We start from the raw sequence: 22,065 nt of genomic DNA on the forward strand, positions 1-22,065 counted from the left end.
GACTCCAGGGTTGGTGCTTTATCCACTATGCCACCTAACGGCCCCTAATGAAATCTTAATGGAAGCATGATGAACAGAACAGAGAAGATAAAATTTTGTTAATTTTCCTTTTTTTGTTTGTATTTATTACTGATCAGCTGTTTTCCCTTTTTCTAATCTTTGATCTTTCTCAGTGAGCTCTTCAGAAGCCCAGATTGGAAAAAAGGGAAATTCCCTGGCAAATAATTCTTGATTCCCTGACATTTGGGGCATCTTTGTTTACAATTTTTGTAGTGCCTAGGTCAACTACAGGCACATAAGGATGGTGACCAGTGCTTCCTGGATCTCCTGATTCTGATAATCTGACCCCAGCTTGGCTTTTGCCCTCAGGAACTTCCACTCTCAACATTCCCATCCAGAAAGTAGAAGGCCATTTATAATGACAGGTAGGCATAAAATCATTTTTAAAAAAATGCAGGGGTGACTAGGTGGCGCAGTGGATAGAGCACTGGCCTTGGAGTCAGGAGTACCCGGGTTCAAATCCGACCTCAGACACTTAATACCTAGCCGTGTGGCCTTAGGCAAGCCACTTAACCCCATCTGCCTTGCAAAAACCTAAAAAAAAAATGCAGTTTGGGCCAGAGGTCCTATTGACTCCCAAAGCTGTCTATCCATTTCTGTAGAATGGGATGGACATTTCTCAAGAACCAGGATTTTAGTGAAGGTTTTAAAGACAGTCAGATAAATATTGACCAAGAAGTATTAAATAAATTGCTTATCTTTCAAAGAATGGCTCTTCAAGGAATCTAGGTGACCTTTTTTTATCCTCATCAGTAAAATAAGAGAGTTAGACTAAATTACCTTGAAGGTCCCTAGCCTTAGATATATGTCCCTCATTATATTCCATCTCTAATATCTGCCCCTTTGCACCTGACATACTCCTTGCCTGGAATGTTCTACACCAAATCACTCCTGTCTCTTAGTTTTCTTGGATTCCCTCAAGATTCAGTTCAAATTCAACCTTCGACAGAAGGTCTTTTCTACTCTCCAGCTGCTGGTACCTTTCTTTCTTAGATTCTTTTGTTTGTCTGTTTGACTGTCTGACCATCTGTCTGTGTCTATCTATCCATCTATCTCAAAGTGTTCCTTGATAGAGGTCCAGGAACACTCCTCTTCCTGAGTTCAAATCCAGCTTCAGACACTAATTAGCTGTGTAACCCTGGCCAAGTCATTTAACCCTGTTTGTCTCAGTTTCCTCATCTGTCAAAAAAAAAATTGGAGAAGGAAATGACAAACCACTCCAGTATCTTTGCCAAGAAAACCCAGAACAGGGTCATTAAGTCAGATACTATTGAATGACAACAATGTATATACAGACATTTGTATGATGCCACTTTTGTTAGAATAGGCTTCTTAAGGGCAGGAATAGTTTTTGGTCAACAAGAATTAATTAGGCTCCTGCACTAAGCACTGGAGACACAAAGCCAAAAGTCCCTGAGCTTAATGGGGGAAACATCAAGTAAACAACCATGTACAAACAACATATACTGGAGAGCAAAAGGGGAAAGGCACTGGAATGAAGGGGGATTGGGAACTTCTTGTAAAGGTGAGATTTGAGCAGGGATTTCAATGAAGTAAATAAGGGCAGGAGAAAGAGATGAGAGAATTTCAGGAATAGCAACTAGCTAATGGTGAAATTACAGAGTTGAGAGAAGTATTTTTTCTAAATAATAGCTAGGAGACCAGCATCACCAGAGTACAGATCAAGTGGGAATCAATAAGGATAAAAAGACTAAAAGGGTAGGAGGCCAGGTTACAAAGGGCTTTAAATCTCTGAGAATTTAATATGGGATCTTGAAGGTGATAGGAAGCTATTAGAGTTAACTAAATAGGACATGCTCAGACCTGTGTCTTAGGAAGATAAATCTGTCAGTTGAGTGATGGATGTGTTGGACTAGGATGGTGGCAGTGTCAGAGGAGAAAAGGGAGATAATATATATGAAAGATGCTACAAAGGCAGAAATGACACATCTTGGCAATTGATTAGATATGGGGGGAAGGGAGAGTGAGAAATTGAAGATGACCCCTAGATGTGAGCCTAGATGACTGGGAAGATGGTAGTATGCTCAATGGCAAGGGGAAGATTAGGAAGAGGGGAGGGTATATAATGAGTTCAGTTTTGAACATACTAAGTTTAAGATGTCTATGGAGCCTGGTTTGTCATATTCAATAAGTACTTGGAAATGTTAGACTAAGGTAAGGAGAGAAGTAAGGCCTGGATAAGTAGACCCAGAGATAAAAATTGAATCCATTTGGAGCTGATGAGATCACCAATCCACATAATATAAAGGAAGAAAGATGAGGGCTGAGGACAGAATCTTGGGGGATACCCATGATTTGTAAGTGTGGTCTAGATAAAGATCTAGCAAAGGAGTCAGGAGAAGAAGTCATAAAAGGGAGATAAAGCTGGAAGAAAAAAAGAGCACCAAGGAGAAGAGGGTGATTGAACAATGTCAAAGGCTTCATGGAAGTTAAAATGGATGAGGGCTGAGAAATGGTTAGAGAATTGAGAAATTAGGCTATTCGGTGAGATCCTTGGCCCCCACTACTCTGCATATTGTTTAATAGAGACTTACTGACCAACTGACTGATTTCTCTATTGAAACTGACAAAAACAAACAGATTTTTGTTTTTATCTAGAGGAAAATTATATAGTATTCAAAGGAGTCTTAGGCTTGTGTAATCTGGGTGATTTTGTTTAAGACTGATAACCTCACCAAAATGACAAATAATTAAGGAGTTTATGTGTCCAATACTGAGGGAAGGGGAAGGGAAAAGCATTTAAAGTACCTACTCTGTGCTAAGCAATGGAAATACCAAAAAAGAGGCAAAAGGCAGTTCCTGCCCTCAAGGAGTTCACCATCTAATAGAAAAACAACATACAAGCAGATAGGTACAAATAAGCACAATATAGGATAAACAGGAAATAGTTAACAGAGAGGAGGCACTAATACTAAGAGGGGTTAGGGAAGTCTTCCTGTAGAAGGTGAGATTTTTAGTTAGAACTTAAAGGAATCCAGGGAGGTCAGTGGTTAGTGTTACTGAGGGAGAACTTTCCAGACATGGAAGGTGAGAAAGTGTCCAAGGCCTAAAGATGGAGTATCCTAACCCTAACCCTAATTTTTCTGATCCAGGGTTAGGGTTAGGATACTCCATCTCTAGGCTAGGCCTTGGACACTTTCTCACCTCCCATGTTCAAAGAATGGCCAGTAAACCAGTGTCACTAAGATTGAAGAGTATGTGTCGGTGAGTAAAGGGTAAGAAGACTGGGAAGGTAGAAGGAGACTAGGTTATAAAGGTCTTTGAAGGCTAAACAGAGCATTTGGTCCTGGAGGCAATAGGGAGTCACAGGAATTTATTGAGCAGGGGATTAATATGATCAGGTCTGCACTTTGGGAATATTACTTTGTAGTTGAATGGTGGATGGATTGGAGTGGGGAAGAGATCTGGCACAGGAACCTACCTACCAACAGGCTTCTGCAGTAACCTAGGCAGGAGGAATGAAGGCTTGCACTTGAATGCAGTATCAGAGGAAAGAAGTTGCAAATACAAAATCTACAGGTTTCAACATATTTTGGATATTGGGGAATGTTGAGATAGAGTGACACATCTAGGATGATTCCCAGGTTGTAAGCCAGAAGGACTAAGAAAATGGTACAGGGAAGGTAGAGGTAGGGAAGGTTCAGGAGGAAAGGTAATGAATTCTGTTTTGAATATAGTAAGACATCTACTGAATATCCAGTCTGATATGTCTAAAAGGCAGCTGGAGGTCAGCAGAAAGGTTAGTGCAGGTAAATATCCTAGAGACAGTAATTAAATCCATGGGAGTTGATGAGATCATCAAGTAGAGTAGTTGGAAGAGAAGACAGCATTGGATGGACCCAGAGGGACACCTACTGCTTAAGGGGTGTGATCTGGATAAGAATCTAGCAAAGGAGACAGAGGAGTAGTCAGAAAGGAGGATAATGTTGCATTGAAATGTAGAGAAGAGAGTATCAAGGAGGAGAGAGTGAGTAATAGTTTCAATGGTAGAGGAGAATGAAGATTGAAAAAAGGCCATTTGGATTTTAGAAACAAGGTTCTCCAAATTCACCGGTCATGAATGCACTACTTTTTTTAAAAAATTGCACTAATTTTAACATAACATGGAACTAAATGTCTTAGAAATTGGAAGCCGGGGAAAGGATCAATACTCTTTTTGGAGCTTGAAGAACTGGGTTTGAATTCTAGTTTTGCTACTTATTGGCTACTTGCTCAGATGATCCTGAGCAAGTCACTTTCAGTATCAGGTTCCTCAGACCAGATCTCTCAATCAAGAAACAAGACATATTCAAACTAACTTCAATAAGAAAAGACCAAGGAGCTAGAGAAAGCAAAAGACCTGGAGGCTAAAACAGTCAGGAAAATGATTATGAGTAAGATGGCATCCTTGGAACCCCAGGGTATTGAGCAGTCCCCAAATCCTTATGGCATTTTCAAATGCTTTTTGGTTTGTCTTTTCCTCATTTGGTTTAAATGTGTCTAAAAAAGATGATGTTTGTGCTCAGCTTCTGAAGCAATTAGAAAACAGTTCAGCCAATGTATGTTAAATGTCTAGTTAAATATACTCATTCTTGCTGAATAGCTTGCCAGAATCACCTTGTAAAAAAAACAAACCAAAAAAAAAATCAGAATAACAAAAACCTTCCCAACCTACCCCTGTTTAGAGTCCAGCTCAATTTCCTTAATCAAGGAGAAGAGTAAGAAGTGTGGAGGACCACACTGATGATCGAAATTCTGAGGTAGTGATGCTGCTGCTAAATTAATTTTGTTAAGTCTTCCACTAAAAAAGAGTATGGCACACTAATTTGCTTTTTATTGAACCAGCTTCCCAATCCTGGTTACGTACTTCTGGGTCTTAAGTGTGAGAATTAAAAATGCCCATCCAAACCCCCTCCTGAGATCTCCCTAATCACTACTACTCTTCCCCCTTTCTATTTTAGCCTGGCTCACCAGTTGCTTAATGAATTCCACCACGTCCTCTGGAACATGTGTCCTATTGCCAATAAACTGTCTTAAATCTTTTTACTTTTCAACTTCATTTCCTCTACTCCTCACTTTAATGGGAGCCTGGTTCTCCCTTATGGATTCTCTATCCTGTTGGACACATCTCCTATTATCTCCAATTCACAATGTTAAGGGGAAACAGGAGAGATACTTCTTATTTTCTACTGATACTTCAAGATCATTTCTCTATCATCATCAAAGACCTTTCCTTTTTTTGAGGTTCATGTGGAGCACAAAGGACAACTAGATGGTACAGTAGATAGAATGACCTGAGTTCAAATTTGGTCTCAGACACTTACTAGACAATTGATGAATTAACCCTGTATGACTCAGTTTCCTCAACTTTAAAATGATTCAGAGAAGGAGTTGGGGAACAACTCATATCTTTGCCAATAAAACCTTAAACAGGGTCATGAAGAGTCAGACCAGATAGAAATGATTAAAAAAATGACAGATGAACCACAAATAGCCAATCTGTGCCACTTTCTTCCCATTCTTCCAATATTTTAAATGATATCAGCACTTAGTTCAGTCTTCTCCTTTACCCTATATTTCTGCCTTCATCATTAGGGATGTCAGTATTTATGTTGCCAATCTGTCTGATAAACTGACCACAATTCTTCAACATCATTAATTCTAACAATGACTTTCCTCTAAACCACTTAAGCCACATGTCAATATGGTCAAACCTTAGCTCTTTCAAAAACTGCACTACCTCCACAATATGGATCTTTGAAACTTTGTTTGTGGGTCACAAAATAATAACTCCTCTAGTTTTCTTCCACATCCTCAAGGATCTTGATCAGAAATGTAATTCCTTCTCTCTCCTTTCTTTAATCCCTCCCTTACCACTTGAGGCTTCCTTTCTGCCTACAATGTATCCTTACCACTTAAATAACTTTGTCCAAGTCATTTAATGTACCTGGGCTTCAGTTTCCTTCTCTGTAAAATGGAAAATTTGGATTAGATAGTCTCTAAGGCCCCATCTTGAAGCTCTTTATGTATTATCGTTTGTCCAGTCCTCCTTAGTCCTGATCTCTGATTCTCCATCTCCACATCTTTCCTTCCCTTAAATGTACCCAGCTGGATACCACTGGATCTTCTTTTTTCCTTCCATTGCTAGCATTCTTCTTTTTGTTTTGCAAGGCAATGGGGTTAAGTGGCTTGCCCAAGGCCACACAGCTAGGTAATTATGAAGTGTCTGAGGCCGGATTTGAACTCAGGTCCTCCTGACTCCAGGGCCGGTGCTCTATCCACCAAGCTACCCCCATTGCTAGCATTCTTGATGAGATTTATTCTTCTTACCTCTCCTTCACTAGCTACTCTTCTCAAACCCTTGTGCCCTGGTTCTTGCCCTACCCATTCTAGTAACTGAATGACCTCCTGGCCAGTAATTCTTCTTCAGTCCTTATCTTTGTTGACATTTCTAAAGCTTATGGCAACTGAGACATCCTACTGGATGCTCTCTCTTCCCATTGTTCAGAGATAACACACTCTTCCAGTTCTCCTTCTATCAGTCCAACCTCTCTTGGATTTCTCAATGCTCTCTCATTATTTCCCCTACTCCTTAAAGTGAATTTTTGCCTGTAATGCTCATGTATCCATGGGGTGGAGCAATCTCATTTCCTCTCCTAGCTTTATCTACCACCATTATGCAAATAATTCCCAATTCAGTATCTCCAATCCTGATCTCTCTTCCTAGAGCTGTACCTCTGATGACGTGCACTTATCCGGATGTTCTGGTGGCATTTCAAAGTCAACATGCTCCAAACAGGGCCCATTATCTTTCCCCTCAAACTGGATTCTCTCTCTGACATCACTGTTTGTACATGGTAGCATCATTCATCCAATCTCCCAAGCTGGTAACCTTAGTGCTTATCTCTGATTCATCCTTCTCCCTGGACTTTGATATCCAATCTGTTACCAGTTCCTGTTAAGTGAATCTCTGTTATAGCTCCAGAATTTGTTTCCTTTTTCTCTATGACCACTATCACCACTGCTAACTGTTTGGACCATTACAATATTCTTTTTTTCATGTCTTTCCACATTTATGTCTTGCCTCTTCATGCTACTGCCAAAATAAACTTTCTTATAGAAATGGCCAGCATTGATAGAACATTTTAAAAATATTATCTCATTTTATCCTCACAACTGGGAAATAGTGGTTATTATTCCCATTTTACAGATGAGAACAGTGAAACAGAGAAAAGTTAAATGACTTGCTCAGGAGGCTATATATATATTTGGGTCTTCTTGACTTTGGGGCAGCTAGGAGGCACAGTGGAAAGAGGGCTGGGTATGAAGTCAGGAAAACTCATCTTATGAAATTAAAATATAACCTTAGACATTTAGTAGCTCTGTGACCTTGGGCAAGACACTTTACCCTGTTTGCCTCCATTTCCTCATCTATTAAAGAGCTGGAGAAGAAAATGGCAAACCACTCCAGTATCTCTGCCAAGAAAACCCCAAATGGGGTCACAGAGACTTGGGCATGACTGAAACAACTAAACAGCAACAAACTTCCCAACTCCAGGTCTAGTGCCCAATCTGCTAAGAAATCTTCAATGTATCCCTACTGCTTACTAAGTTAATTCCAAACTCCTTTGTCTGACATTCTGGGTCCCTTACAATCTTGGGGCCAGCCAATTTTTCCAACACTATTTCATAGTACCTCCATGTACCCAAACAGTGGCAATTCTTTGTCCCTAAAACATGAATTATGTCTTATGCTTCCAAATCTTTTGACCTTTTTTGGGGCAAGGTAATGGGGTGAAATGACTTGCCCAAGGTCATACAGCTATTGTTAAGTGACTTGCCCAAGGTCACACAGCTATATTAAGTGTCTGAGGTCATATTTGAACTGAGGTCCTCCTGACTCCAGGGGTGGTACTCTATCCACTGCACCACTCAGCTGCTCCTTACAAATCTTTAAAAAAAGTTCCTTAGGCCTGAACTCTTCACTGAAGCAGATAGTTGACACAATAAATAGAATTCTGGGGTCTGGAATCAGAAAGACCCGAGTTCAAATGGGGTCTCAGACATTTACTAGTAATGTTGGCTAAGTCAGTACCTCTATCTGCCTCAGTTTCTTCAACTGCAAAATGAGGATAATCATCATCATCATCATCATAATACCTGTCTTCCAGGAATAGTGTAAGAATTAAATGGAATAATAATTGTAAAGTGCTTAGTACACTGCTTATCACACGACAGGCATTTAATATCTTTCCTAATTCCTATTCTTGAAAGGGAGTGGTGGTGGTAGTGGTAGTGGAATTCTCTGCTTGCCTTTGCTGGTAAGGGCCTTCTCCCTCTGATCTTATATAACACTTTATTTTGTAGACCCTTAGCACATTTATATAATACCTCATATCATAATTATCTTTTTCTATAATTCTCAGATAAAACTATAAACTTCATAAGGAAAGAATTTGGATTTTGTCCAGGTCTCCTATTCTTTCCAACTTCCAGCTCAATGCTTAATGCTAAGAGCAAAAAACAAATAATTGTTACATATCACTAAGGTCCTTTCTCTCTCTAAATCCCACATCTCAAGTCTTTTTGGCTTCATTTTTACAGATGCAAGAGATTCTGTGACTTGCCTGTGGTCAAGAAGCCATTAATTGTGTGTAGAAGGGTATTTTGAAACCCAGTCTCCCTTTCTTGAGAACAGCTTTTTCTACCATTCTATATTATTCCCCATACTTTCAGAGCCAGTGGAACCTGGCAGAGGATCCATGAACTGCCAATAGCAAACTGTTGCTTAGCATGGAGTTTGGCAGTAGGTACTTAAGAAATGTTTACTGAATTGAATTTAACTGATGGGTATATGCCTGTGGTATGGACTGGAGGAGGGTCATCTGCTGAACCTTTCAGTCCCACTATGGCTCACTTTTAGCAGTATCAGTTTTTAAGGTAAAGAATTATGGTGATATGTGGTGATAGCTTTAATAATCGTTTACTGGCTGCCATAGCTCCTTGTTTGAAAAAGGGAATGGTGAGTGACTTAACTACTTGAACAGATCATAGGGCTGAAGGATTCTCCTCCTCCTCCTCAACTCTCCCACCCTCTGCATACTAATAACAAGCCAAGAGATCACACTGAAGCTCTCAGGCTGGGGGTGCTGAGCACAAGGAAATGGCCACTCACAAATATTTTTTCAATGGTCGGCAACTAATCAGTTGTCTGAGTCTGCCTGCCAAATCCAGCTGCTCATCAAAACCATATTCCTTGGCACTGGATTTCATTGATAACGACTTTCTGAGGCCAACTGGCTGCTCAACACAGGGACTATGGGTTTTAAACTTGGCAGGATGGAGAGAGGGTAGTCTTCATCTCCAATGGCTGTGGAAGGAATTTGTGTTTAGTCTTAGATCCCCGAATTCAGGTTTCAGAGAGATATTAGACACTTATTTTTGCAAAATTTCAAGGCAAAAATAGTCCCCTCCAAAACCTCAATCCACCAAATCATCTAAAACTAAAAACCACCCTTCTTGTTCATTATAAGCACTTAATATGGAAAAGAAGTTTTCTCCAAAAGGAACATAGCGGGCAATAAAACTAATATTCCATTTGTGCTGGAAGTGGCAAAGAGGGGAGAGAGCTGGTTTGAGAGTCAGAAAGCCCGGGGTTCAAGTCCTACTTTGGTCCTATTTTGATTAGATGACTGTGAGTGAATCATTTAAACTTTGAATGTTCCAGAATATTCTCTAAGACTAGGTTGCAGAGCAGTTACCAGACCGCTCGTTCTTTTTTTTTGCTGTTATTCATACCTCTCATTAGGAAAACAATAAATTTTCTTCTTTAAAAAAGAAAAGTATATACTTTTTCCATTGCTCATTTCATCTACTCATTTTTCTTAGATTCATGAAATTAGGCACCCTTTATTTCATCTGGAAGACAGAAGACAAGAGGTCTTAGAGAAGGGAAGGGAGTAGGATTTCTGCTTTGGATTGTGTTTAAAAATAGTTTTAATACAGAGTCCAAATGTTGAAAAACATCTCTCTATTAATTTTCTATTTCATAATCATTCCATACCAGATATCCACAGCATCATCTACTTACTGTGGCTTCCTCAATGTGGGTCACTTTGCCACATAATTTATAGGTATGCTCAAGAATTTTAAAAAGCAAAATTCCTAGGCTGAGTGGTTTGAAAAAATATGCATGTGTTCATGTTCCTTGACTTAAAGGAAAATTATGACTACTTATTATTACAATTTAGGTGCTTCCAATGCTGCCTACATAAAACTATTGAGGGAAGGAACACTGTGTTCTCCAACACTTGCCATCTCAAAAATACTGCAGTATAAAAACAAAAACTGAATTGGGGATGGTGGTTAAAGAATGTTAAGAGAGGAAAAGGGGACTCAGAGATCCTTTAGTTCAACCTTTTCATTTTACAATGGAGGAAACAGAGGCACAAAGGGATAAAGTAGCCTTGTCATACAGCTAGGTCATGACAGAGGCCCAGGAAGAAACCAAGTCTCCCGATTCCCAGTTGAACCATGGCTTGTTGGATGGTTAGAACAGGGAGCCAAGTTCGACACAGAAATGCATCTGTTGAGGAATGCCAAGGAATCTTATAAAGTCTGTGATTTTTTTCTCCCAGACAACTAACTAAAAATGTGACAAAAAAACAGGTCTATCCATAGTGGAAACAGTTTAAAAAATTATATATAGGTTTTCTCAGCATGAGGAAATGGTCACACACAAATATTTTTCAGTGATTGGTAAATGGATTTAACACTAGTCTCTAGACTTCAGTCAACCAGAGTGCTTGAAAAATTCAGTATATCACTTCAAAGGTAGATATAAATTATTTTGAGGTGCAGAATGGCAAAAATAGAAGTTCTAATCCTAAAGTCAAAAGAACTAGATTTATCTCCTAGTCTGAACACTTAAGTGTGTAGCCTTAAAAAAATTAATTAATCTTATTGAACTCAGTTTCCTTCTTTGTAAAAAATGAGATATAATACAATATATCATATGGCATAGTAAGTAAAGTGTTTTATAAATTATAAAATTCAGATAAAAGTGAAATATAAAATAGAATAATAAATGAACTATAATGGTTAAAAATTTACTATAGCGTTAATAATAACATATTAAATAATAATAATGACATCCCAAGTTCTGAGATGGCAGAAACTGTCAGCTCCAGTCTTTTGTAGAGCACATGTATTTGATAAATAGTTTCTGAAGAAGCTAAAAAGGCTGTACTATTATTATTTTTTATTACAGATTGCTTTTCTTCTAAAAAAGATTTGGAAGAAACAAAAGCAATCCACCTTATAAAAATCTTATCTTGTCCTAGGAGTCACAGATTTGGTTAGGACTTGTCTCTTTCTGATCATCTTGTACTTGGTCAGGGCTCCCTTCTCTAATAACCCCAACATTTACTCATCCATTCCCTACTGAAGACCTTCAGTGATAAAGCACTTCCAAGGTTTCCCATTCTGCTTTTAGATAACTCTAATCAATAGGTGGAAGGTGTTCTTCTGGTTGGACTTGTAGTGTCTGAGTAGAAGACTGGAAGAAAAAAGAGTGGAAAAGGTTTAAAGTGAAAGCCAGAAGAGCTGGATGTGCTAGAGACTAGATAGTTTGCCTGGCTGTAATCAGCAAGTGATCTGAGTAGGTGGGTCAAGGAACCAGTGAGGGTACATCTGAATGAAGACAAAGTCAGAGAGGAGAGCCCATTGAGTTAATAGATCTGGTGGCCAAAACAATATTGAACACTGCCAAGACTGGACTGAAAACATAAGAAATTAGGGCTACCTTAATTCGTATTCCTTTTCCACAATGTGTTATATTAAACACAACTGTGCATAAACAACTTTTACCAGACAATTTGCTGCTATGGGGAGTGGGGAGGGAAGGGAAGATGGTAGAAAATGTGGAACTCATAATTTGAAAATGGATGAATGCTATGTAGTTGCAGGTAATTGAAAAATTAAATAAAAATTTCAAGAAAGGTGAAAGGAAAAAAAAGAAATTAGAGGTTAACCATAAAACATGGTCAGAGCCTAAGAGTTGCAGGTTAAAAGTTGTAGGGATCAAAAGCAGAGTAGAATAGAGAAACAAAAGATCCCTATAGGAACACTATTGTCACAAGATGTTCATAAAAGGTAAGGAAGTCTTGGATTACCTTCATGTCTGAGAGCCAGACTTAAAACTGGAAAGTGTTCTAAGAATCAACAAGTTTGACTCCTTCATTTGGGAGATGAGGAAACAAAGCCCCAGGAAAGACAAGAGACACCCAAAGTTAAAAAATGACTGAGTGGTAGGGACACTTTCTTTTGTTATTGTTGCTCAGTCGTGTTTCTACTTTCTGTGAGCTCATTTGAGGTTTTCTTGGCAAAGATACTAGAGTATCTTCTCCTGCTCATTTTACAGATGAGGAAACTGAGGACATCAGGGTTAAGTGACTTGCTCAGGATCACACAGCTAGTATCTCAAGTCAGATTTGAATTCATGCAGATAAGTCTCCTTGATTCCAAGCTTATGATCTGTCCATTGCACCAACTAGATGCCAGAGAGTTTCCTGACTTTCAGTTTAGTATTCGTCCCAGTACACTACTGTGAAGAACTGAAGACACTGTGATATGTTAATGTGATGGAATGTGTCATAAAGACACATGTGCTGTGTATAATAAGGAAATATGAAAAGACTCATACAAGATGATAGTGAGTGAAGAAGGCTAATTAGTACAGCATATAAAATAATAGCTATTTAAAAAAACATAGCTGCAAAATTTTAGAACTATAGGGATAAAAGAGATTGGAAGGGGCGGCTAGGTGGTGTAGTGGATAAAGCACCGGCCCTGGAGTCAGGAGTACCTGGGTTCAAATCCGGTCTCAGACACTTAATAATTACCTAGCTGTGTGGCCTTGGGCCAAGTCACTTAACCCAGTTTGCCTTGCAAAAACCTAAAAAAAAAAAAGGGAGATTGGAAGAGGATGCAGAGTGAAAAAAGCTGCTATTGCTGTTTTATTAAAGGTTATTATATATGTGTTTACACATTAAGTCAAAGTGTAAACAGTTTAGAGTTAAAGGTTTTTATTTGGGATATTATTCTCATTTTGCTTATTTATTTAATCGCTGGAATTTGTTGAGATTGTTGTCTATAAATTTATATGAAAAACATAAGCAGATGGAAGTGACACGTGAATTTACCTGATGTAACTGGATGAAGATCTACTTTCTTTAAGGCTAACCACAAGACATTACTATTTTAGCATCATGTGGCACTACCCACAGACTCATCTCAGCTGAAGGCAATTGTGGGTTTGCCTAACTAAACTACTGTTTCCCAACCCAAACTGGACTGTGGACCAAGTTTCTGGCATGCTATTTCAGTGGAAATAGCTTTGTATTTGGAGTCAGAAGTAATAGGTTCAAATTCTAGTTCTGTCACTTACTATGTGACCTTGGGTGAATCATAGCACTTCTCTACAATCTCAGTTTCCTCCTCTGTAAAATGGGAGAGGGTAGTTTAGCCTGAGTAAACTCTAAGGTTGCTTCCAGCACCAAATCTATATCATGCCAACAAGATCACCATGGTGAGTACTCTCTCTGCTGATATAGTTTGCATTCTTCTCAACTTTAGTAATTAGTCTCCATGGATTTCTTTTTAGATAATATTTTATTTTCCCTCAATTACATGTAAGAACAATTTTTACCATTTTTTTAAAGTTCCAAGTTTCAAATTCTATACCTCTCTCTCCCCTACCCCCTCTCCCCAGACAAGAAAGCAATCTGTTAGAGATTATACATATGTAATCATATAAAACATTCCTGGATTGCTTTGACAGTCCAGCTCCTCCCCTACCCCCCTCAAAATGACAACCAGTTAGGATTTAGATAGGCTATTCCTCAGCTAAAAGATAGGTAATTTTAGGTCTTAATCGCTTAGTTGGAGCCTCCACTACACATCATACATAGCCTTTGAAAAGTCAAAGTCACCTCCATGCTAAGACAAGGTATCAGAGGAGGATAAGTAGATGAAATATGTTCCCTATCTCTGACCACTCTGTTCCTATGCAGCTTTGCTCACTGGAATAGCTAGCTCTCAGGGGCTATGTGTGGCCCAGGGATGAAGAGAGAGACAAAAACAGAAGGTGAAGGATGTGAGGAGGAAGAAAAAAATGTTAAGGAAAAAGTAGGATCGTTGATAATAAAGGTTTTGTAGAGTAGGTAAGAATTTGCTAGAGGTTGGTACTGTGAAGAAGAGCTAGGGTATACTGGAGGCACATTACAGTGGAGAGAGCACTGTGAAAATCTATGTTCAAATCTTGTCTAGGACACTTATTAGCTGTGTGACCCTGGGAAAGTCATGATCTGGAAGCTTCATTTTCCTCAGCTGTGAAATGAAGGGTTGACAATCAATAAGATTTCTTTTGACTCTAAATCTCTGATTTTATATAGGATTGGGGATCAGAAAAGCTAAGATTGGGATCTCTGTTGCTCATTAGTTTTGGCTTATTTCTACTTATGTGTGGACACTATGAGATCAGATATGGAACAAACTCTGAGAGAGGAGGTGCTCTCAGAACCAATCAATACCTGTGGGGGAGCCAGGTGGTGCAGTGAATAGAGCACTGGCCTTGGAGTCAGGAGTACCTGGGTTCAAATCCGACCTCAGACACTTAATAATTACCTAGCTGTGTGGCCTTCGGCAAGCCACTTAACCCCATTGCCTTGAAAAATCTAAAAAAAAGAACCAACACCTGTCATTACAGAAGGATTCTTTTTAGGTTGCTGAGTAGAGACAAATAAAGATCTCATTTTATATGTGGAGAAATAGGATCCCAAAAAGAGTTAGATGATTTACTGAAGGTCACATGGTTACTTAATGGCAGATTAATTGGGATTTAGTGGTCTATTAAATCAGAAGTCATCATTATTATCACTGTCAGTACTTCCTGAGTACCTGGGCAAGGCCCTGTTCTAGTTGCTAGCATACAAAGATATATAAGACATGGTTCCTCTAAGTCAATAAACAGTAATTACCAAATAAATGGCAAGGTGGTAAAGAGTATAAGAATTCAGAAGGGGCATTAATTAACAAGATTTAAAGTGGTCAAAGGAAGCTTCAGAGAGGAAGAGGGGCTTAATTTGACCTTGAAGGAAAGATAGGAGTGGGAAAAGTAGAGAGGAGTAGGGTAGATGTTACTAAAAGCAGAAATATTCATGACATGCTTGGGGAACATGCAATGAATCTGTCTGAACAGAGAATGTATGTAGGGAAGTAGTGGGAGTAAGGTTGGGAAAAATAGGTTATAGTTAGATAGAAGGTCTTGAATGACAAGTTAAGGAATTTGGATTTTTCCTAATGGAGAAATGTCTAAATTGTAGACTGGTGGAAGTGTGTATGCCAAAAGTGCAAACTGCTAACTGCATAAAGATGGGTAGAAGGAAGATGAGTTCACTCTGATGGTAATCTCTATAAACCATTGAAGAGGAATATAATAGTGTCAAGAGGCTTGTGGTTGACTAGGTAAGGATGTGATTACTTAACTGGAAGATCAATATTGGCCCACTGGGGACATGGAACCCCAAATCACATAATGAATATGATGACACCCATGTATTATATACATGAAAGAAAAAATGAAAATCAGACACATATGTGGGGGGCAGATCTTTATGACTGAGCAGTAAATAAGGTAAATTTTCCCCTAGGGCTGGGTTAAAAAATTGGAGACTCATTGGGTTGCCTGTTGATCATTTCATATACTGTAGAAATACTTTCCCAAATAGTGCCCCAGGGACTGAAAGGCATTTGTGTCCTTCCTTGAATGCCTGCTTGAAGTTTAATCGATTTATTCTGGTAAAATATAACTGCACCAGAATTACTTGGCTAAGAAATCTGGGAGGGTGCCTGGAGAGGATATGTAGTGACGTAGGAAAAACACTGAGGAAAAAACCTAGGAAACCTAGGCTCTAGTCCTAGGGCCATCAATAATTAGTTGACTGACCTTGGTAAAGTCACTTCTCTTAGCCTCAATTCATTTATCTGAAAAATGGATCTGGAGGTTAGACTTGAATGATCTTTTAAAAGACTGTCTTCTGAACATTAATTGATCTTTATACCTTTCTATAGCTCTAATCCATACTCTTTGCATGAAACTAATATTGACCCTCTAGGGAGATTTTCAGTTTCAATGTAAGCTCTCCCAGAGTTTCTTTGGAGCTGGAATAGCATTCCTACTTATCTTTCTTCCTCATTTCCTAAAACAATGTATTACCTATAGCAGATAAGCAGAACATATTTGTTGACTTCAACTGCATTTACTCCAAACAGCTAATTTTTAAGATGAACAAATTGAGTCCTAGACAATTAAATGATTTGCCAAAGGTCAACCAGCTATTCTAGCACAAGGTTAGGGGTTCTGTCATAGAAAGAAACAGCTGGGCACACAGACACACACACAGGTTGACCATTGATATCAATAAACATTCCCTCATGCCAATTTCAATCCTACTCTTCCTTCAAGATTTATCTTAAGTTTTACCTTCTCCATTTCACCTTCTCTGGGCCACACTAATTTCACCTCTTGTCTGAATCCCCAAGAGTTCTTAATTCCATTCTATCTTTTACTATTCTTTTATTGGTCCATAGATGTCCCTCTTATTTCCCCAATAAGAGTTGCTTAAGTTTTTTGGAGGAGAGTTTAGTGTCTTTTTGTCTTCTACTCTCAGGAAACTAGGTATAGGACTAGGTTCACAGGATTAACTACTTCCTGTATACAACTAACATCAATAAAATACTACTATATGTAAGGCATTATACTCAATAACTGGAAAGGGATACAAAACGAGGGGGAAAAAAGTAGTCCCTGTCCTCTAATGACTATTTATTGGAGGATACTTCCTGTACTTGTTAGATTGATCAGGGTATTTAAATAAGTAAATACAAAATAATTTCAGAAAGGTTTTGTGTGTGTGTGTGTGTGTGTGTGTGTGTGTCTAAACCAACTGGGAGGATAAGGAAGTGGCACCTGAATTGCACTGGATTCAGCCCCCTTCTGAAGAGAGCTTTGGCCTGGTCACCACAGCAGCTCCCAAGTTCTAGCTTTTGCAGGATCGTGCTAAGATGCTAGGAGCCTCAGGGAGAGTCTTGGGCTAGGCTAGAGATAATCTCTAATGATTCACACTAACAGCAAGTGGAGTTCTGTTTCCTAAGCTCTTCACCAGGACATAGCCCAGGACTGAGTCCGGAGTGAAAAGAGGGAGCCCAAAGAGCAGGCTGTAGAGGAAGACACCCATTTGTGGTTGAAGGAGGGTTAGGAAGGCCGGAAAGGAAAGGGCAAGCAGATGAAAAGGAAAGCAGCAAGGGAAGAGCCAAGGCCTGCTGAGAGGTCTGGAAAGTGGAGGCCAGCAGGAGGGGGCAGGCCCCTGGGAGGGCTGGGTTGGGCTGGCTTGGACGAGGTACTCTGGGCTGAGGTTTCAAGAGCTTGCCTTACAAACATGGATCCACTTCATTTCTAAAAACCGCAGAACCCACATGCAGTCACTGGGTTTCCATCAGTGCTGGGAACAACTCTCTCCCTACCACAACTGTTGCTGAGAACATGGTTCCGGTCCTGCTCCTCACTGGCAAAGCCAGGTTCCCAGGGTAGGCAGCAGCACAATGTGGCTTTAGCTATCTCATACCTAGGTTGCTCGGGGGCTGCTAGTCAAGGGGCACTGGATCCTTGCATCTTGGTAATGGCAGAGAAATTCATGGGAGAATGGTTTTTCCTTGGAACACAAGATGAAAATTTGGAAAATAACTCACTAGAGGAAATATATTTAAGGGCCCTGCCTCCTGGCCTCTATGCTCTCCTGGATGCTAGATGCATTTTCCTTGGATTTGCTTAGTCTCATGGAAAGAACACTGGGTTAGGAAGCTTGAGGTCCAGTCCTGGCCCTGACTCTGACTTGTGGGGTGATCTTGGGCACACTGTTTAACCTCTTTTGGTCTTAGTAACCCCATCTGCAGCATGGGAATAAATAAGATCTGCTGCAGTTTAATTCACAAGGCTGGTGTGAAGAGCAGGTCAGACAACCAAACATGAATGAGGAAAAACAGATTCCTCAGATGAATAAAAGTGCCATATAAATAGAGGGTATTACTTTTCAGTCTAAAGTGAGTGAGGGCTTGGCATCTTTAATCACTCCCTCAAAGTTTCTGAGGTAGCATGGTCTGCTGGAAGCTCCAGTTCCAGCTTGGCCACAAACTGGCTATTTGACCTTATGTGGGGCAAAGGTCTTTTCTCTGAGCCTCGGTTGCCTCCATTGTAAAATGGAGAGGTTAGATTGATCAGGAGTTCTAAAACCGGGGTCCATGAATTTGAATTAGAAAGAGTTTGGTAACTGGTTTTCTTTAGAATCCTATGTGCTTTATTTTATACACCTAAAAAGAGTATTATAAGAAAGAGGCATCACAAAACTGTCAAAAAAGACCTTGAGACCCCCAAAAGATTAAGGTCTAGTGAACTGGGCAATCTTCAAAGTCCCTTCTGACTCTAAAATTTCATGATTTAATGAGAAAGCTGTGTGTGTGTGTGTGTGTGTGTGTGTGTGTGTGTGTGTGTTTGTGTAAAAGAAGCAGATTATGAAACTAAGAGTGCCAGACTGCTGTAGACTTCTTTCACCCCCAAAGACCACAGACAGCTTTTCCCCCCCAATAATTTCACCAGAAGTCCCTCTACCTTGGAGGCTGTCAAGCAGGACCATCTGTTAGATCTGAAACAGAGGGCATTCCTTTCAAATATGGGCCACACTAAGTAATTCTTGATCCTTTGCAACTCTCAAATCGTAGGATTTTTCCCTGATGACAACACTGCATCCTCAAAGTAAACATAGTCACAATCTTAGTAATCAGAGAAATTGCAGAGACATGAATCAGATCATATGGAAATGAAGATCAATCACACTTTGCCATCAGTTCAGAAGGCCTCCACTTGTAGACACCTGTCACTAGGAGATTTCTACACTAACAATAAGAATATGACCAGGGACATGGCCAATAGAGTCATTACTGTCACATTAGGACCAGATTCATCTGTTCTATAACAGGAAATATGTCAATAATGCTTTGAATTTCTTTCTTTTTTTAACCACCATTTAAAGTACATTCATATTTGATCCTTCTAATAACTCTGTGAGGTCAGTCAAGAGAATATTATTAGAGGGATGAGGAATCAGAAAGCCCTGTCTACTGACCATCAGTTTGTGCTAACAGACTTCTCCAACCTCCTATTTTCTCCTGAATAGATACTGTTCTTGCCTACTTCCCCACCCATGCTCAGGTTGTCTCCATGCCTTCCTAGAATGTCCTCCCTCCTCTTCTCTACCAACCCAAGTGTTGTTTGCCCTTTAAATCCCAGTTTAAGTCTCTTATTCTCTTAGAAGTCATCAAAGTTAATACCATCTCAATATAATCTTTCCATTCTCTGAACTGTAGGCACTTACCGGCCATATCATCCATTTGGCATATCTCATATTGCCCAGTGAGAACTATAGTTTTGTATTGATTACTAATTTTGTTTAGGATCATAAATTTCAAATTGGAAATTATCTGTGTGTCTATCTAATCCAACCTCCTTCTGTTAGAGGTAAAAAAATTGAGGTAAGAATTTTAAGTGACTTGTTCAAAGCAACATAAGAAATAATGTTGAGTCAAAATTTGAACTCAGACCCTCAGATTCCAGAAGAATGAATGATTGAAATTTTATTTCACTTTTATTAAGTGCTTATTATATATCAACCACTATGCTGAGTGCTGGGGTAGTAAACAGAAAAATAAAGACATTCCCTGATCTCAAGGAGCTCACATATTAACTAGGGGAGATAAGGTAAACAAGAAATTTATAAGGTGGGACAGTAGGAAAAGCCTGGAAATTCTAAGGATTTGGGTGGATAACAAGAACCAAGAGGTTTTTAGGGAACTTAAATCACACAACAGTGCCAGGGGGATTCCAAGGTGTAGACAGGTCAAACAGTAAGGTGTTAAAAGACCTTGTTTGTATGTTGACAGTGGCAGAAAGTTTTCCTCCTACAGATCTTATGAAATGATAGAGGTGAGTTTAGAAAGGTCCGTTATTTAAAAAAAAAAGATTGTAAAAGTTTTTCCTTTTATCCTGGGTATCTTCTACAATTCTTGATTACAGAATGTGGGCATGTGTTTATCTATGGCAGCAATTTTCAATCTTTTTGGTCTTAGGACCCCTTTATACTCTTAAAAATTATTGAGGATCCTCCGAAGAGTTTTTGTTAATGTGAATTACATTTATCAATATTTACCAAGTTAGATATTAAAACATCTTAGCATTATTATGAAAGAAATTTTGATTTCATTAATTTCCTGAGTCTTTGAAGATCCATAGGAATCCCAAGACCATAAAGAATTTGAGAATTCATTGGTTTAGGGTGAGTATGGTGGGTTAAGACAAACAATCTGTCTATACTTTTGGATCTGTTAGAAATCTCCCACCATATTATTGCTCTCTCTCTCTCTCTCTCATATGGTCCTATTTGTTCATTAATTATCTTATATTATTAAGTTTTGTTTCCCTAACTATTATAAGCTTCATGGGGGAAAATGGGGGTTCTAAATTATGGATCATGCCTGCTGATTGTCTTAACATCCTTCTGGGCAGCAATTTCCTCATCTGTAAAATGAATGGGTGGGTTTAGATCAGTGGTATCAAACTCAAAGAGAAACAGGGGCCATTAATCCATTCAAAAGGATCCCTGTGGGCTTCAAATGGCCTGAGTTTTAAAATGTAATTTTTATCTATGTTTTATTGTATTTTAAAATTTATTTTGTTAAATAGTTCCCAATTACATTTTAGTTTGACCGGAGTCCCACTTGGAAGTGAGGATAATACTGGTCCTGTATTTGACATCTGTTTTAAAATACCTTTGAGATCTCTACTCTCTCTAAGTCTATGGTTTTTATGATTTTTTTCTGTGCTCATATAGTGTTGGGTATATAGAAAGTGTTCAGCAAATACTTGTGAGATAAGGATTTCTTAGGGATTCTCCATCAGAACAATGGACCAAAGCCAACATGAAATTTAACCGGTTTAAAGGGGATACAAAAAAGAGGTAAAAGATCATCCCTGCCCTCAAGGAGCTTACAATCTAATGGGGAAGCTGACAAGTATAGATATCCAAAGCAAGGCATGCACAGAGCAAATAGGAATTAAGAGAGAGGATGTATTAGAATTTAGAGAGAACATATTAGAATTTAGAGAGCATCAAAAAGTTGTCCTGTAGAAGATAAGATTTTAGTTGGGATTAAAGGAAACCAATGAAATCAGTAGAGCAGATGAGATTTAGCCATTTATTGGGGGGGGGGGGGAATGGGGAATCAACCAAACAACCAAAAAACCCAACTGGTTTGAGCTGACTTCAAACTCGATATGAGTCAATAGTATGATGTGGTTGCCCAAAACAAACAGAAGGATAACATGATCTTAAGCTGTGTTAATGAAGGAGTGCTGTTCAGACCACACTCAAAAGTACTGAGTCCAATTCTTAGTGCCATATTTTAAAAGGGATAGTAATATGTCTATAGAAAGGCTCAAAATAACTGAAGGAAATAAGAATGTTTAGCATGGAGAAAAGAAGACTTAGGAAGTAGAGGATAATTGTTTTTAGTATTTGAAAATTTGTTTAAAGACCTTCTGGGTTGCTACCACTAAGTAGAAGTTTCAGGGAGGCAAATCTGGATTCAGCTTAAATAACTTTCTAATGAATAGAATTATATCAAACTAAGGCATATTGCTTCAAAGAGTAGTGGAAGAGTTTGAGTAGTATCCAGATGATGCCTCTTCTAACCCTTCATTCATGCAGCTGCTAAACTAATCTCTAAGTATTTACTGAAATTCTACTTGCTACCCATCTACCTTTCAAAGACTAAGCCATTTCCCACCTCCTCCACGAAGTCTTCTCTGATTATTTCAGATCTTAGCAATATGTCCAT

At 39.0% G+C, this 22,065-nt stretch overlaps 1 protein-coding gene and 1 pseudogene across 7 annotated transcripts in view; one reads left to right on the forward strand and one right to left on the reverse strand.

The window, feature by feature from the left end:
• Positions 1-22,065, reverse strand: part of CTIF (cap binding complex dependent translation initiation factor) — a 464,369-nt gene that overhangs the window by 130,052 nt on the left and 312,252 nt on the right. The gene's annotated exons all lie outside the window — the stretch shown is intronic.
• Positions 21,148-22,065, forward strand: part of LOC141503462 (H-2 class II histocompatibility antigen, E-S beta chain pseudogene) — a 32,571-nt pseudogene continuing 31,653 nt past the window's right edge.

Source organism: Macrotis lagotis, chromosome X, assembly GCF_037893015.1.
Source record: "Macrotis lagotis isolate mMagLag1 chromosome X, bilby.v1.9.chrom.fasta, whole genome shotgun sequence".
Lineage (NCBI taxonomy): Eukaryota > Metazoa > Chordata > Mammalia > Peramelemorphia > Peramelidae > Macrotis > Macrotis lagotis.